Genomic DNA, 16,107 nt, shown 5'->3' on the forward strand with positions numbered 1-16,107 from the left:
ACGAACAAGTTTTAGCGGCCTTCTGATGAAGAAGCACTGTCGCTTTACCTGACACTTGTGGCCAGCAGCACTGGCACTGTGTCTACTTTAGAGGGCAGTTAGAAGTGGGATCAGTGTGTGGTGAGTCACCAGGTACACCAAATGAAGACTTTGATGGGGCAGCATACAGGAAAAGGCTGATGGACATGCACGCAGAGATGCTTGATGCTTTGGAAGACCTGTCAGACATCCTGTTGGCACTGTCAAGGAGCATGCAGGAGTCTGGCTCCAACTTGGCAAGAGTTTCCCGCAGAGCTTGGAGCTCATCCTTTCCAGTGTGGAAATGGTGACCAACTCCATGACAGCACTTGCAGACCCAGCCATCATGGAGCGTCTGGTGGCTGACATCTCAGTTTCCATTATAGTGTAGGCAGAAGCCACCCAACATCTTAGGGCGGCAATGGAGATTCAGACTGAGGTCATGAGATCTATGTTTGTTGCCATGCAAGCTCAGACTGCAGACATCATGGCTGCAGATTCCAGTGCTCATAGGGACTTGCAGGCTTTCATGGCAGTCCAACAATTTGTGCTCCAGGAGATTATTGGGATCGCTGAGGTGTCGGCTAGGGGGATTGGCAGTGGCTCTGTAGTACAAGAACCTGCTGTCCTCTCTCAGGACAGCGTTCATGTTCCCACCATTGCCACTCAGCCAGTCAACCCAGATTGCTGCCACCAATGCCAAACTGGTACAGTCTGAAAGGTCAGAATCCCCCAGTGAAAGTCAGCAGCCTTCCACTAGCAACGCTGCCGTCGTTGGGGTAGCACTGCATAGGAGCACTAGAACAGGCAAAGGCACCCACAAGACAAGCACCAAGGAAATGCACAAGGGTGAGTAGTTTAGTTTTGTATGTATTATTGGAAGTGCTGTCTGATAAAAGTTGTTCTAGTTGTTATTTTGGTGATATGTGGCATCCGCAGAGCCATGTGCATGTCATGATGGCTCCCTGCACCATTAGGAGTTCTGCTACCCTGGCAAAGCCACGCTTCTCTCTGCTTAGAGAGAAGGCTGTGAAGTTCCCTCTCCTTGTGTACAGGGCCTCTGTGACCTCCCTGATGCAGAAATGCATGCAAACTGTGACATATTAGCAATGTCATCAGCTCCAGCCTGGAAAGATCCTGAGGGATAGAAAGCGAGGGTGACGGTGACATTGACAGCTAGTGGCAGTACCACCCTTGTCCTGTTCTACGGCTGCAGGTCCGGTTGGAGGAACAGCCACGGCCAGTGACCACCTCCTTGGTGAATCATAGCCACCACAGACGCTACTCCTGACTGAGGTGGAGGTAGAAGTGCTTTCTGAATACCCTTGGTGGGATGGCCTTCTGTTGCGAGCACGCCACCTCCCTCTGTGCATACCTTTCTCTCGCTGCTGCCAATGCTGCATCTCCCTGTCATGCTGCAGCCCAAGAGGGACTGCAGCTACAGCCTCCATGACGGAGAGTAAGCTTTCTGCTAAGAGGCTTTCAAAGTCCCTGGAACTCCTTGCAAAAGTCCAGCACCATTCCCTTCTGACTCCAACAAGTTGTGAGAGCTCCTCCAGCAACACAGTACACAATTCTTCCACCAACTCTGTAGCAGCAAAAGAAAGTCAAAAGCACCTCACCTGAAAGTCCCATGCTGATCCCTTCAAATAGCGCTCATGCGGAGTCCCTTGCGCCGCTGAACAACATGCTGAGCTGTAAGTGTTTAAGAGTGGACGTTAACAGGACCTGTGAGGTGCAAATTGTCAAGTTGGGTGCCAAATCAGTGTTAGATGCTGACTAACGTCATGATCTGCCCATTCTGCATGCTTCTAGTGCCCACGTGGCTTGTCCACACTACCGTCTTTCCAAGCATGGCCATAGCCACCATTGTTAGCCTCTCCATGGCTCCCTTAGCGAAATACCAGCTGCATTACAGAGCCCAATTTTGTGACCATGATTCCTATTAAGCATTTCCTGACATCTATCTGCTTAAGATATTATCTTTAATTTAATTAGCATCAGTTAGGTACAGAGAAATATTCTGAGTAATGTCTTTGTGTTGTCAATGCAGCTGCATATGTGCAGGTAAACATTATTAGCAATCTTATGAATTGGTGGCCACCTAATGCAGTTGTGAGAAATATAGTTTGCTATTGTTCAAAGGACTTTGAAAGATGTATTTGAACTTAATTTCTGATCAGCAGTCATTCTGAAGTGGGTAGAGATAAGTTAGAGACTCCATGGTAGTGAACTATCATATAAGACAAAAGAGACCATGTTAAGAGTTAGTTTTATGCAAGTGCTAGTTCAGAAGAAACATCTTTGTTGTTGATATTCCAAACAGCATAATCAAGTTTGTAATTACTATAAATTTACAGTTTGTACTTTAATGCCATTGATTTATCTGTTTGCCATTCACTGATCTGACTAGTAGTTTGTAGCCTAAGCCATGATCTGATGTGTTTTATTCTTCATCTTTCAGAGTTGAGGAGATTATCCTGTGATTAAATATTTAGTAAGCTGGAGTATAGTGGCAAGAGTTCTTTGTTCGATTACTGCATTTACCTTTCTTTTTAATTCATTCAAGGGATTTGAGTGTCGCTGGTAAGGCCAGCATTTATTGCCCATCCCTAGAAGGTGTTGGTGAGCTGCCTTTTTGAACCACTGCAGTCCATGTGGTGCAGGTGCACCCACAGTGCTGTTAGGAAGGGACTTCCAGGATTTAGACCCAGTGACAGCGAAGGAATGGCAATATAATTTCCAAGTCAGGATGGTGTGTGACTTGGAGAGAAACTTGCAGGTGATGGTGTTCCCATATGTCTGCTGCCCTTGTCCTTCTAGGTGGTAGAGGTCACAGAAGATGCTGTTGAAGGTGTCTTGGTGAGTTGCTGCAGTGCATCTTGTAGATGGTACACACTGCTTCCACTGTGCACGAGTGGTGGAAGGAGTGATTGTTTAAGGTGGTGGATGATGTGCCAATCAAGCAGGCAGCTTTGTCCTGAATAGTGTTGAGCTTCTTGAGTGTTATTGGAGTCGCATTCATCCAGGCAAGTGGAGGGTATTCCATCACAGTCCTGACTTGTGCCTTGTAGATGGTGGACAGGCTTTGGGGAGTCAGGAGGTGAGTTGCTCGCTGCAGAATTCCCAGCCTCTGACCTGCTCTTGTAGCTACAGTATTGATATGGCTGATCCAGTTCAGTTTCTGGTCTATGGTTATAATCAGGATGTTGATGTTGGGGGATTCAGCGATGGTAATTGGGGCGGCACAGTGGCGCAGTGGTTAGCACCGCAGCCTCACAGCTCCAGGGACCCGGGTTCGATTCCGGGTACTGCCTGTGTGGAGTTTGCAAGTTCTCCCTGAGTCTGCGTGGGTTTTCTCCGGGTGCTCCGGTTTCCTCCCACAAGCCAAAAGACTTGCAGGTTGATAGGTAAATTGGCCATTATAAATTGTCACTAGTATAGGTAGGTGGTAGGGAAATATAGGGACAGGTGGGGATGTTTGGTGGGAATATGGGATTAGTGTAGGATTAGTCTAAATGGGTGGTTGATGTTCGGCACAGACTCGGTGGGCCGAAGGGCCTGTTTCAGTGCTGTATCTCTAATCTAATGCTGTTGAACGTGAAGGGGAGATGGTTAGATTGTCTCTTGTTGGCCATGGTCATTGCCTCGCACAAATGTTATTTGCTACTTATCAGCCCAAGCCTGAATGTTGTCCAGTTCTTGCTGCATGCAGGCATGGACTGCTTCAGTATCTGAGGAGCTGTGAATGGTGCTGAGCACTGTGCAATCATCAGCAAAACACCTACATATTGGGAAGTAAAAGTACACTCTGGGTTGTAGCAAGTGGGCATAAGAATGGTCTGTGAAACAAAATATCGAATGCAAAAACCCCAAAACACAAGATTTTTCCCACAGGAGAAATCTTTAACACCATTTGGGAAGGCTATAATTTATCTATTTGGTAGAGGGTTTAGAAACATGTGTTCTTTGAATGGTTGAAAGAGGGTTCAGAATGAGACATTTATACAATATTATTCAGCTGTTTTACTATTTTCATGAATATGTATACACACAGTGGTTTTTATCAAATGCATTGTAAAGTCATTATATGGTTAAGTTTGATTGTTTTTCATAATGTGCCATCTGCTCTCCACACAAAGCAAGGAGATCACAGGTGCTCTCCAATGGAACTAGAAGAGCTAATATCATTACAACACCAATCAGTGACGCCAAGACAGTGCAGCAAATACATATAGTGACAGTAATGAGCAACCAAAGGATGAAGCACAGAGAACTGGTGACAATGGGCCACTAGTGGTGGCCTTTAGGACTGAGGTCATGCCAGATGTCTCCCATGCTGAGTGTTCCTTCTGACTTGCTTGAACAGCCATAGCTTTGGGTGGAAATGCTTTGACACTGAGACCAACATAGCAGCAAAAGTGTATTAACCTGACATTTGGAACTATGGAAGTGATCTAGGAAGGGTAGATGAGTTCAAAACCTAGATATGGAATGCATTTTCCCCTGAGTGCTCCTCAAACAAGTATAATCTACGCAGCAGACTGCCATGAGCAGATGGCAATATTAATGGAGAACAGTGGCGGAGCCAATGGTGGGGGAGGGTTCCAGTCTTTTGGGGTCAGAAAATGTGTGCTTGGAGGACCACATTTATTTCACTCTGAGGCGTCTCTGTCGGCTGCCTTCTGCCTTCAGGCTCGACGTGCATATTTGTGCAGTTCCTGGCTGGGCCTCCAGAATAGGTATGTCAGAATTCCCAGTACCCAGCTCAGTCCCCTTGCTAACAAGTTGTCCAAATTTGGATTTATCAGATCTCAAACAAATGCACTGTTCCATGCTCAGACAGATCAGTGTGTTTCATGTGTAGGTGCTCTGTATTCGCTGCATAACTGCAGTACCAGAGCAGTCGGCTGTCATTCATGTCAATTCTGTATCATTGCCTCGCCTTGAGTAAGTGACAATTGGTGCCTTTGAAAGCAATGCAGCGACAGTGAAACTAACAACGGAGAGCCTGGAAATGGAATGAAAACAGAAAATGTTGGAAGTCTGGCAACTGTGGAGAAAGAAACAGAATTAGACCTTTCATAAGAACTTGAAACATTAAATCTGCTTCTCTCTCCACAGATGCTGCCAGACTTGCTGAGTATTTCCAACATTTTCCGTTCTTATTTCAAATTTCCAGCAGTTGCAGTATTGCGCTTTTATATTAGCCTAGAAATGATTCAGGTCTACGAACATTTGTTGCATATGTAGGGTGTGGATGTCCTGTTTTCTAGCAGTTTAGCAGCTATCTGAGTAAGCATCTACCAATACTATTACTATATCTAGATGAGCACATTGCTGTAGGATGCCTCAGGAAGCCGCACACAGGTGTTTACAGTGCACAAGAGAACATTTCACGTGCAAAACACATACAACATCTGTAAGAACAGAAGCAATGCAATTAATTCACTGCTCCTATATTTACAGTCTGCCATTTTTTGATGCAAAAGAAAACAATGTGCTTTCTGCAAAAAAAATATGCAGGTGAAGCACATAAACTTCTATGATCGTAAGAATGCCTGGTTAGATCTGATCTTTATCTAAGCTCATGGTGAGATTTCAATATTGGATAGCATGCAGTGTGGTTTTATAGTTTGTGGACTATTCTTGGAGCACAATACTTGGTCCCATGCCCAGCTCCGATCAGTCTGAATACATGAAGCACACAGATTATCTTTTGTACAAGGGCCCTCATTCACAAATGTGCATCATTATTTCTGTCCTAGGCTGAGTTCTGGGTGCTTGGATATTAGTGTCACCAGCCAGTAGTTGCATGGCATGATCATTATTGGGTCATTATCATATTGCTGTTTGTGAAACCTAGCTGTGCGCAAATTGGCTGCCATGCTCTCTGTATTAGAGCTATGATTACACTTCAAAGGACCTAATTGCCTGAAACTGTGTTGTGACACCCTTTTTTACTCTTTATGTCTTCAAAGAAGAAGTTATTCATCTTTCCTACTCTTTGCTTGCATCGGAAGGAAAACACCATGTAAATCCCAAAGGAAGCATAATAGCATGTTTTATTTTCAAGGAGATTGTGTATCAGTGTGGAAACAGCTCTTCCTATTCAGGTATGCTTGTTGATGAGCACACTGATAGCAACATGCATATATCGAATGATCCTCTGTATATCAAGATAGCATTAATTTTTTAAAAAGTTATTGTCTCTGTGGCTGGTCACTCTCTAAGTGTATGTAAGCTGCTGCATTGCACAACATGCTTCAGTGATCTGTTTCATGGAAGTGGCTGATTCCTCTGATTTTTTTCCCTCGAGCATAATACAGACAGCTTTGGTAACCTAAACTTCCCTTATTAGTGGAATGCAGAGAATTGACTCTCTCTGCTGTCTCTCCTGGACCCAGTAGTCTTCATCACATTCTATCTGCTGAGCCTAAGACACTATTGCTTCATCAATAACTTGCAATATTTAATAGCACCTTGAATCTAGAAAAATGCCCCAAGGCACTTCATATGAGTGTTATAAAATAAAAGTTCATACTGAGCTACATAAGAAGGTATTAGCACAGGTGGTCAAAGATGTAGATTTGAAGCAGCATGTTAAAGGAGGAGTGAGAGATAGAGAGGTGGAGAAATTTAGGGAGAGAATTCTAGAGCTGAGGGCCAAGGCAGCTGAAGGTATGGATGCCAATGATAGAGAAATGAAAATTAGGGATGCCCAAACGGATAAGTATGAAGCCAAGCATCATGTGTTGAATAATGATATAATGAAGAGTCGGACTGTATCCATGTGGATATATTATTTGAATTAGAAAGGTGAGGGACCACTAGGAGACATGCATATAAATTGCATAAGCATACAACTATGGTGGATGACAAAAGATTTTTGTTCTTGCAGAGGGCCATAGACCCTTGAAACAAGTTATTGTCTAAAGTGTCCAAAAGGCTGCTGAGAATGGATATACAGCATTGCCAAGCATTCCATGGTACTGGGCCATGTGTCTCATGGTCACTCCTAAAACTTGTCTTGCTTGCTTTCAAAGGTCAGACAGGGATTTCCCAGATTTTAGTTCCCCACAAATTGGCCCACATTTTCCCCTTTCCTTGGAGATACCTACTGGTAGATGGGGAACGTTGGGGACCATGATGCTCAATTGTGCATCATGGCTATATGAGAGAGACTTAATGGAGCAGCTCTTCTTCCTTGATAGCCGTTTTCATATGTTTGTAATCAACCACAGATGGCTCATTCTGTGAGTCATGATCCTCTTACACACTCCATGCTCCTGCGTAGTTCTCTCCTTCTTAGGTAATAGAGTCCCAGCAATAGTTTATATTAGCTATATTATGTGGTTGAAAATTCCTTTCTGTAAACTTCTAAGACTGCTTACTGTGGTTTGAAATCTGTTTTTCCTCAGCTGAATAATAATCTAGTCTTGGCTCTGAATACGCAATTGAATCACTCGTGCAAGAGTTTCACTATATTTGTCTTTTGACAAAAGTTTTAACAAGCATAAAAGAGGCTTTTCTTTCCTTGTGGTGGAGTTGGGATCAGGATTTTCATAAACAATTGCGGAAAGAAAAGACTTGTGGAGGTCTGAATTCCTGTAGTTCTACCACATGATAAATGTATTTAAGAAGATTTCTGTGTTGTGGCGTTATGTGTTACAGTGTCAGCTATGGTTCAGTTGGTAGCAGTTGTGCCTCTCAGTTTGAAGGTTATAAATTCAAGTCCCACTCCAGAGACCTTGAACACAAAGATCTAGATTGATAGTCCAGTGCATTAATGAAGAAATGGGGCACTGTAAAAGATACCATCCCTCAGATGACGTGTTAAACCAAGGCTCCATTTCCTCTCTGCATGAGAAAAGGGTTAGTTCCCTGCTGCATTCTCTATGGCAATGCCTTGACCAATGAGAGTCAACTTGCCAACCAATCATTTCCCCAGCCTTTTCTCATGCAGTTCTGAAGGTAGATTGGAGAAGTTAGGACTGTTTTCCTTGGAGAAGAGCAGGCTGAGAGGTGATTTGATAGAGGTATTCAAAATCATGAGGGATCTGGACAGAGTAGATAGGAAGAAACTGTTCCCACTCATGAAAGGGTCGAGAACGAGAGGGCACAGATTTAAAGTAATTGGCAAAAGAAGCAAAAGCGATATGAGGAAAAACTTTTTCATGCAGCGAGTGGTTAAGGTCTGGAATGCACTGCCTGAGAGTGTTGTGGAGGCAAGTTCAATTGAGGCGTTCAAAATGGAATTAGACTGTTATGTGAAAAGGAAGAATGTGCAGAGTTACGGGGAGAAGGTCGGAGAATGGCACTAGGTGAATTGCTCTTTTGGAGAGGTGGTGCTGACATGATGGGCCAAATGGCCTCACTTTGCACTATAACAATTCTGTGCTTCTGAAATTGCTCCTCCCTTTGAAATTTGGCATTCTTGCATCTGTGCTGATGAATGCAAAATGAAAAGCTTTGACAGAATGTCTCTTTTCTCAGCAATACTCAAGTTCTATACTACCAAGCAACTATTTTAGTTTAAATAGACCACTCATATTGGTGGTACCCTTCTCTTGGGAAGGGCACTTGTCATGCATATTTTAGTTTGGTGGCATTTGCTGGCACCGTGTCATCCAATTGGTATAATTGTCATTGTTACTTTGTTGGAATCACAGTGAGTATGAAGCTCTAATTTTCATGTCGATTTACGGGGCTACAATGCAGACCAACTAAAAGATGTGTATCCTGTATGTTTAACTCGAATAAATACTTTTATTACAGATAATCCTTTGACTTTAAAATGAAATTAAACTCATCAGAATGACATTTTTCCCCAGAGTAAATCTTTTATTGGCAGTTGTTGCTCAGTTGGTAACCCTCTCACCTCTGACTCAAAACATTATGGCTTCAAGTCCCACTCCAGAGATTTGAGCACAGAACTCCAGACTGACACTCTGATGCAGTACAGAGGGAGTGCTGCCTTGTCAGGGCCGCTGACTTTCAGATAAAGCATTAAACCAAGGCCACGTCGGCTCTCTCAGGTGGATGTAAAAGATCTGATGACACTATTTATAAGCAGCGCAGGAGAGTTGTCCTCGTTTTCGTGGCCAATATTTATCCCTCAATAAACATTAGATTATAACAGATTATCTGGTCATTGTCAAATTGCTGTTTGTGCGAGCTTGCGATGTGCAAATTGGCTGACACGTTTCCTACATTACAACAGTGTCGGCACTTCAAAAGTACTTCATTTACTGTAAAGCACTTTCGGATATTCTGAGGTTGTGAAAGGCGCTATAGAAATCCAAGTCTATTTTTAATCAGCTTGTTCTTTTTCTGTAAATACTTCGCATATCTGTGCTGTTGAAGTTCCAGAGATGATTTCACATTTAGTGGTATCTTCACATTTTTAATATGTTCTGCCTGGTAAAGTTTTGTTGTGTTTCATTTTCCAAACATTTAGATTGGTCCCATTTCAATAACAAAGACATATTTAAAAGTAAACCATTCACACCATATGAAGTGTCTCAGTTATACCTTTTATCTAAAGGGATGGCTAACATAATTAATCTGGAGGCATTTAATCTCTAAACTGTGAAGGAATGGCTTCCATCTCTCCCATCACAAACTAATTCACCAAAAATGTCACTTATAAGTAAATGAAAAGCTTGACCATACTGAAGATGTTTCTGAATGATGTACAGCATGAGCTTTACTACCCTAGTATTTTCTGCAGTGTATCTGTGCGGTGATAAGTGTCACACATACTGGAAGTGCTCTGATACATCAATCATGGACTAACACTGAAGAGTTTTGAAAAATGGGCTTTGTCTTTAAAAAATGAAAATTTATTTAAAAAGTGAACAATGGTCCAAAATGGACACCAAAGAAAAAGGGATTGGCCTTTTGTGTATTCAAACTGTCTGACAAAGACAAAGGACAAATCTTCAAAGCTAAGTGGTGTCGATTGAACCCATCCTACACCTATCCTAAAACATTCCAGAATTGAGTGTCTTCCTCTGAAACAAAGAATGTGTGAAAAAGCCATCACCTGGGCCATTGTGCAATCACAATGGAGAAGAGACCAGAGTGTCTCCTAACTGGAGGTGAGAGATAACAGTTTTACCTTAAAAAAAGACAGCCAGAGAGAGAGAGAGAGAGAGAAGCAACATCCCAACAGCTTGTGTTCCAATCATGCCAGAAAGCACATGCCCTGCTGCAGAATCCTACATCTACATTATACAGCATTGAGAGCTAGAAGAACCCCACTGTCTTCAACGGAACCTTCAATCAAGAGAGAAATCTACAATCATATCAGGCCTGCATCCATCAAAAGAAGTTGATTTCCAAGAGAATTCAACAGGTTTACCATAACCTTACCCCCGCACCCCCACCTCCACCACCCTCCCCCCCATCCCGCCACTAAAAGTCACCTTCCTTTTTCCCTTCTCTATCTGTCTCTTCTTGTATGCAAGCAAATGCGTGAGTGAAGGCGGTTGTGACAATTTCAGAATAGGGTGTATCGATCAATAAACAATTATCTTTCTGTTTTTTAAAACCTACAAGGAAACCTGTCGCCCTCTGTTTATTTGAAAAATAAAACACCAAGGGGATAAAATTCTAATGCCAATACACTTGCTGTGGTCAGGTGGGGAGTTGAACAGTGGGAACCACTCACGTTGCACCATGTCATAAATTGGGGGCTCGTCCGGGATCTGAACCGCCAGACAAGTGAGAGATTTGGAAAACGGGAAGAAAATTTACCTCTGAATGTGTGGAAAAATAAACAAACAGGTTTTCTTGTATTCTTCTGTTTTTTCTCTTTGGTGCTAGAAACAAGAGAGATGGCTACATTTAATGCTAAGGAATTTGTAGGGCAGGGAGAACTATCCCATGATAAGTTAAACAAATTAAGTACTGAAGATTTAAGAAGATTAGCTACAGAGATGGGAATCACTTTCAGACAAATAGCAAAAAACATAAACTAATGAAAAGTCTAGCCAACCATTTTAAACTTACCCCTGAACTAGAAGAGGACAGCATGGAAACAGAGACTGAAATAAATCATTCTAGCTAGAATCCAGTTGTAGATGAAAAGGGAGGTAATACAGTTTCAGAAGGAAAAAGAGGAAAGAGAATTTCAGTTACAAAAGGAAAAGGGAGGAACAAGAATTTCAGCTAAACCAAGAGAAAATACAATTGCAGAGGACTGAGTTCCAGAGACTGCAAACCCAAAATGAAAACGCCACCAGCCTTATCTCCAATTCAGAGCAAAACCTTGATGTGCTGAGACACTCAAGACTAGTGTCAAAATTTAATGAGGATGGTTGAGTCATATTTTATCTCACTTGCGAAAATAGCTACCAGGCTAAAATAGCCAAAAGAATTTTGGACTCTCCTCTTACAAGGCGAGACCGTGGACAGGGCTTGTGAAGTTTTTTCCCTGTTATCAGAAGAAAGTTCCTCTGATAATGAACAAACTAAAACTGCAATTCTAAATCCTTATGAGATGGTACCAGAAGCATATAGACAGAAATTCTGACACACCCGGAAAAGATCCACACAAACTTACATTGAATTCGAAAGAATTACGCAAATGACTTTTGATCGCTGGATATGATTTCTCAAGCTACAACCCTCATATGAAAATTTGAAAGCAGTGATGTTGCTGGAAGAGTTCAAAAATAGCATCCCTAGTAGTATAAGAACCCACATAGAAGAACAAAGAATTCACAGGGTGAGAGAAGCCACCACCATGGCAGATGACTTTGAACTCACACATAAATACTTTACTCAAGGAAAAGCCATTCATGATAATTCCCAAAGGTTCAGAAAGGGCAGAAAGTAGGAAAGTGATAAAAAGATGGGGTGTTAGCGACAGGGAAACAAAAGGTGAGCACACAAGAAGGCCTCCACCAGTAAGGAAAGAAAATGCAGAGGGCAGGAAAGTATACCACATACTGTGTGTTCCCATTGCAGCAAAACAGTGCATGTCAGAGTTAAAGGAAGTTAAAGGGAAAGCTAATTGATCTTGTAGGGGTGCACAAGGTTAACAAAGAAAAGGCAGCCCAGGCAGACCCAAATGTGGGCCTAGCCATGGTCAAGAACTCCACAAAAAATATTGCCAAAGGTACGGGAAAAGTAATGATAATTCCTGAAGGCTATCAGGATTTTGTTTGAAAAAGGAATGGTGTCTACATACCCTTCTAGTGAGGCAAGTAAACCCATTGTCCTGCTTCGAGACACCAGGGCCATTCAATCCCTCAAGCTGGCTAGGTAAAGAAATGACCTTCCCACCAGAGAGCTAGCTAAAAGTGAAGGTTCTGGTGAAAGGAATTGTAGGAGGATACATGTCTGTACCCCTGTATCGAGTCCACTTGCAGTGCGACCTAGTTTCTGGACCAGTTACTGTAGGAACTGTCCCTAGTCTACCTGTGGCTGGCATAGACTTGCTACTTGGCAATGATATGGCAGGAGGTAAGGTGGTCGAAACCCCAGTGATATTAGACCAGCCGAATGAGGCCAAGGGGAGAGAGCAAAGATAGGAGGAAGTCCCTGAAATCTATACTGCATGTACAGTAACAAGGGCTATGGCCAAGCAAGCTCCCCCAGAGAGTGCTGAACCAGAAAATCAGCCCCATGACTCCGAGGTCTGGCTGGCTGAAACTTTTTTCGAAGATTTAGGGGAAGTATATGACAGGCCCTCCACAACTGAAGCCCAGAAAGCAGACCCTGATTTAAAAAAAGATAACACAGACAGCTTGTTCTGAGGCAGCCACAGAGAAGATGCCTGAGTGATACTATTTAAAAAATGATATTTTGATGAGGAAATAGAGACTCCACAGTGACCCACAGAGAAGGAGTGGACAGTAGTTCACCAAATTATGATTCTCCATTACCTATCGCGGAGAGATTGTGTGAATTACCCATGAAATCCTTTACGGCTGGGCATGCGGGTATCCAAAAGACCTAAGCTCGAATTAGCTGGCACTTTTACTGGCCACAACTCCACAAGGGTGTGGTTATATTCTGCCAGACCTGCCATACCTGCCAGATTATTGGGAAACGCCAACCTAACATTAAACCTGTGCCACTGATCCCCATTCCTGCTTTCGAAGAACCTTTCAGTAGAGTTCTAATCAATTGATGGGATCCCTTCCCAAAACCAAGACAGGTCATCAGTACCTGGTAACTATCATAGATATAGTCACCAGATTCCCAGAAGCCAAACCCTTGAGGAAAATTACTACTAAAGCTATAGTTGAGGGGTTAGCCCAGTTCTTCACCAGATTCGGACTCCCCAGAGAAATACAGTCCAATCAGGGAACCAATTTCATGTCTTGAATGTTTCCAAGAGGTCATACAAGGTCTCAATATATCAAAGGGCTCTGGAACGGTACCACCAGCCCCTAAAAGCTATGCTCTGAGCATATTGCAGTGAATACCCCTATGACTGGCACAAAGGAATAATTTTCTTGCTGTTTGCTACCAGCGATTCCCTCAGTGAATCCACAGGTTTTACTCCCTTCTAATTCATTTTTGGACATGTAGTGAGAGGTGGGCTAAAATTGATCAAAGAAAAGTTCCCAGCTCAAAGGGAGGAAACCTTGATATTAAACTATGTGACCACCTTCCAGGAGAGACTTTCCTTGGCCTGTGTGGTAGCAAAGGAACACCTCAAAACCGCTCAGAAAAAAAAGAAATGTAAGGCAGATAAGAATGCTGCAGTCTGTGAGTTTAAACCGGGGGACCAAGTTCTGGTGCTGCTACCCCTGCAGGGTGAACCTTTAAAGGTCAGGTTTAGTAGCCCATATAGTGTAAGGAAAAAAGTGAATGAGGTAAAATACCTAATTAACACCCGTGACAGAAGGAAAAAAAACAAAGACTGTGTCATATTACCATACTGAAAAGATACTACAGACGGGAACTGGACAGATCAGTAAGTGTGTGCCAGGCAGTAAAAGTGATAGAGGAAGAGAGCAGTAGTAAGAACGCTTCCAGCCACCTATGGCACAGCCCGTGTGATAGCCAGCCGAGCAGGGCGCTAGCATGGGTGTGCTTGTGTATGAACACACGAATTAGGAGCAGGAGTAGGCCACTCGGCCCCTTGAGCCTGCACTGCCATTCAACAAGATCATGGCTGATCTGATTGCAACCTCAACTCCACATTCCAGCCTACGCCCAATAACCTTTCTTTCCCTTGCTTATCAAGAATCTATCTACCTCTGCCTTAAAAATATTCAAAGTCTCTGCTTCCACCGCCTTTTGAGGAAGAGAGTTCCAAAGACTCATGACCCTCTGAGAGAAACAATTTCTCCTCATCTCTGTCTTAAACGGGTGACCCCTTATTTTTAAACCGTGACCCCTAGTTCTAGATTCTCCCACAAAAGGAAACATCCTTTCCACATCCACAGGTGCGCCGGAAGTATGCAGTGTGGGCAGATCGTGACATCAAACAGCCTCTAAAGCTGTAATAGTGGCTGAAGTATAAATTTCAGCCCATGATCTGCCATTTTAGGTCACGCAGGTCCATTTAATGCCTTTTCTTATTCACTTCCAGCTGAACATGCATTAGCCACACGAGGGATCCCCCCCCCCCCACCACTAGCATCAAAGGCCAACCATCCAGCTTCCAGGTGAGATGCTTTTGACTCCCTGACACTCTCAGTGTCACTCTCAGTGTCACTCTCAGTGTCACTCTCAGTGTCACTCTCCAAAAGGATGTAGATGCTTTGGAGAGGGTGCAGAGGAGGTTCACCAGGATGTTGCCTGGTATGGAGGTCGCTAGCTATGAAGAGAGGTTGAGCAGATTAGGATTATTTTCATTAGAAAGACGGAGGTTGAGGGGGTCCTGATTGAGGTGTACAAAATCATGAGAGGTATAGACAAGGTGGATAGCAAGAAGCTTTTTCCCCAGAGTGGGGGATTCAAATACTAGGGGTCACGAGTTCAAAGTGAGAGGGGAAAAGTGTAGGGGGGATATGCGTGGAAAGATCTTTACGCAGAGGGTGGTGGGTGCCTGGAGCAGTGCCAGCGGAGGTGGCAGACACGGGCATGACAGCATCTTTTAAGATGTATCTAGACAGATACATGAATGGGCAGGAAGCAAAGAGATATAGACCCTTAGAAAATAGGCGACATGATTAGATAGAGGATCTGGATCGGCGCAGGCTTGGAGGGCCGAAGGGCCTGTTCCTGTGCTGTAATTTTCTTTGTTCTTTGTTCTTTTGCTGGTGCAGTGTTAGTGGATGCACTGTGTTCTGAGTTATTGCTGGTGCAGTGTTAGGGAATGTACTGTGTTCTGAGTTATTGCTGGTGCAGTGTTAGTGAATGTACTGTGTTCTGAGTTATTGCTGGTGCAGTGTTAGTGAATGTACTGTGTTCTGAGTTATTGCTGGTGCAGTGTTAGTGAATGTACTGTGTTCTGAGTTATTGCTGGTGCAGTGTTAGTGGATGTACTGTGTTCTGAGTTATTGCTGGTGCAGTGTTAGTGGATGCACTGTGTTCTGAGTTATTGCTGGTGCAGTGTTAGTGGATGTACTGTGTTCTGAGTTTTTGCAATGCAGTGTTAGTGAACGTACTGTGTTCTGAGTTATTGCTGGAGCAGTGTTAGTGAACGTACTGTGTTCTGAGTTATTGCTGATGCAGTGTTAGTGAACGTACTGTGTTCTGAGTTATTGCTGCTGCAGTGTTAGTGAACGTACTGTGTTCTGAGTTATTGCTGGTGCAGTGTTAGTGAACGTACTGTGTTCTGAGTTATTGCTGATGCAGTGTTAGTGGATGTACTGTGTTCTGAGTTTTTGCTGGTGCAGTGTTAGTGGATGTACTGTGTTCTGAGTTATTGCTGGTGCAGTGTTAGTGAACGTACTGTGTTCTGAGTTTTTGCAATGCAGTGTTAGTGAACGTACTGTGTTCTGAGTTATTGCTGGAGCAGTGTTAGTGAACGTACTGTGTTCTGAGTTATTGCTGCTGCAGTGTTAGTGAACGTACTGTGTTCTGAGTTTTTGCTGGTGCAGTGTTAGTGAACGTACTGTGTTCTGAGTTATTGCTGATGCAGTGTTAGTGGATGTACTGTGTTCTGAGTTTTTGCTG

Source organism: Heterodontus francisci, chromosome 13 (assembly GCF_036365525.1).
Source record: "Heterodontus francisci isolate sHetFra1 chromosome 13, sHetFra1.hap1, whole genome shotgun sequence".
Lineage (NCBI taxonomy): Eukaryota > Metazoa > Chordata > Chondrichthyes > Heterodontiformes > Heterodontidae > Heterodontus > Heterodontus francisci.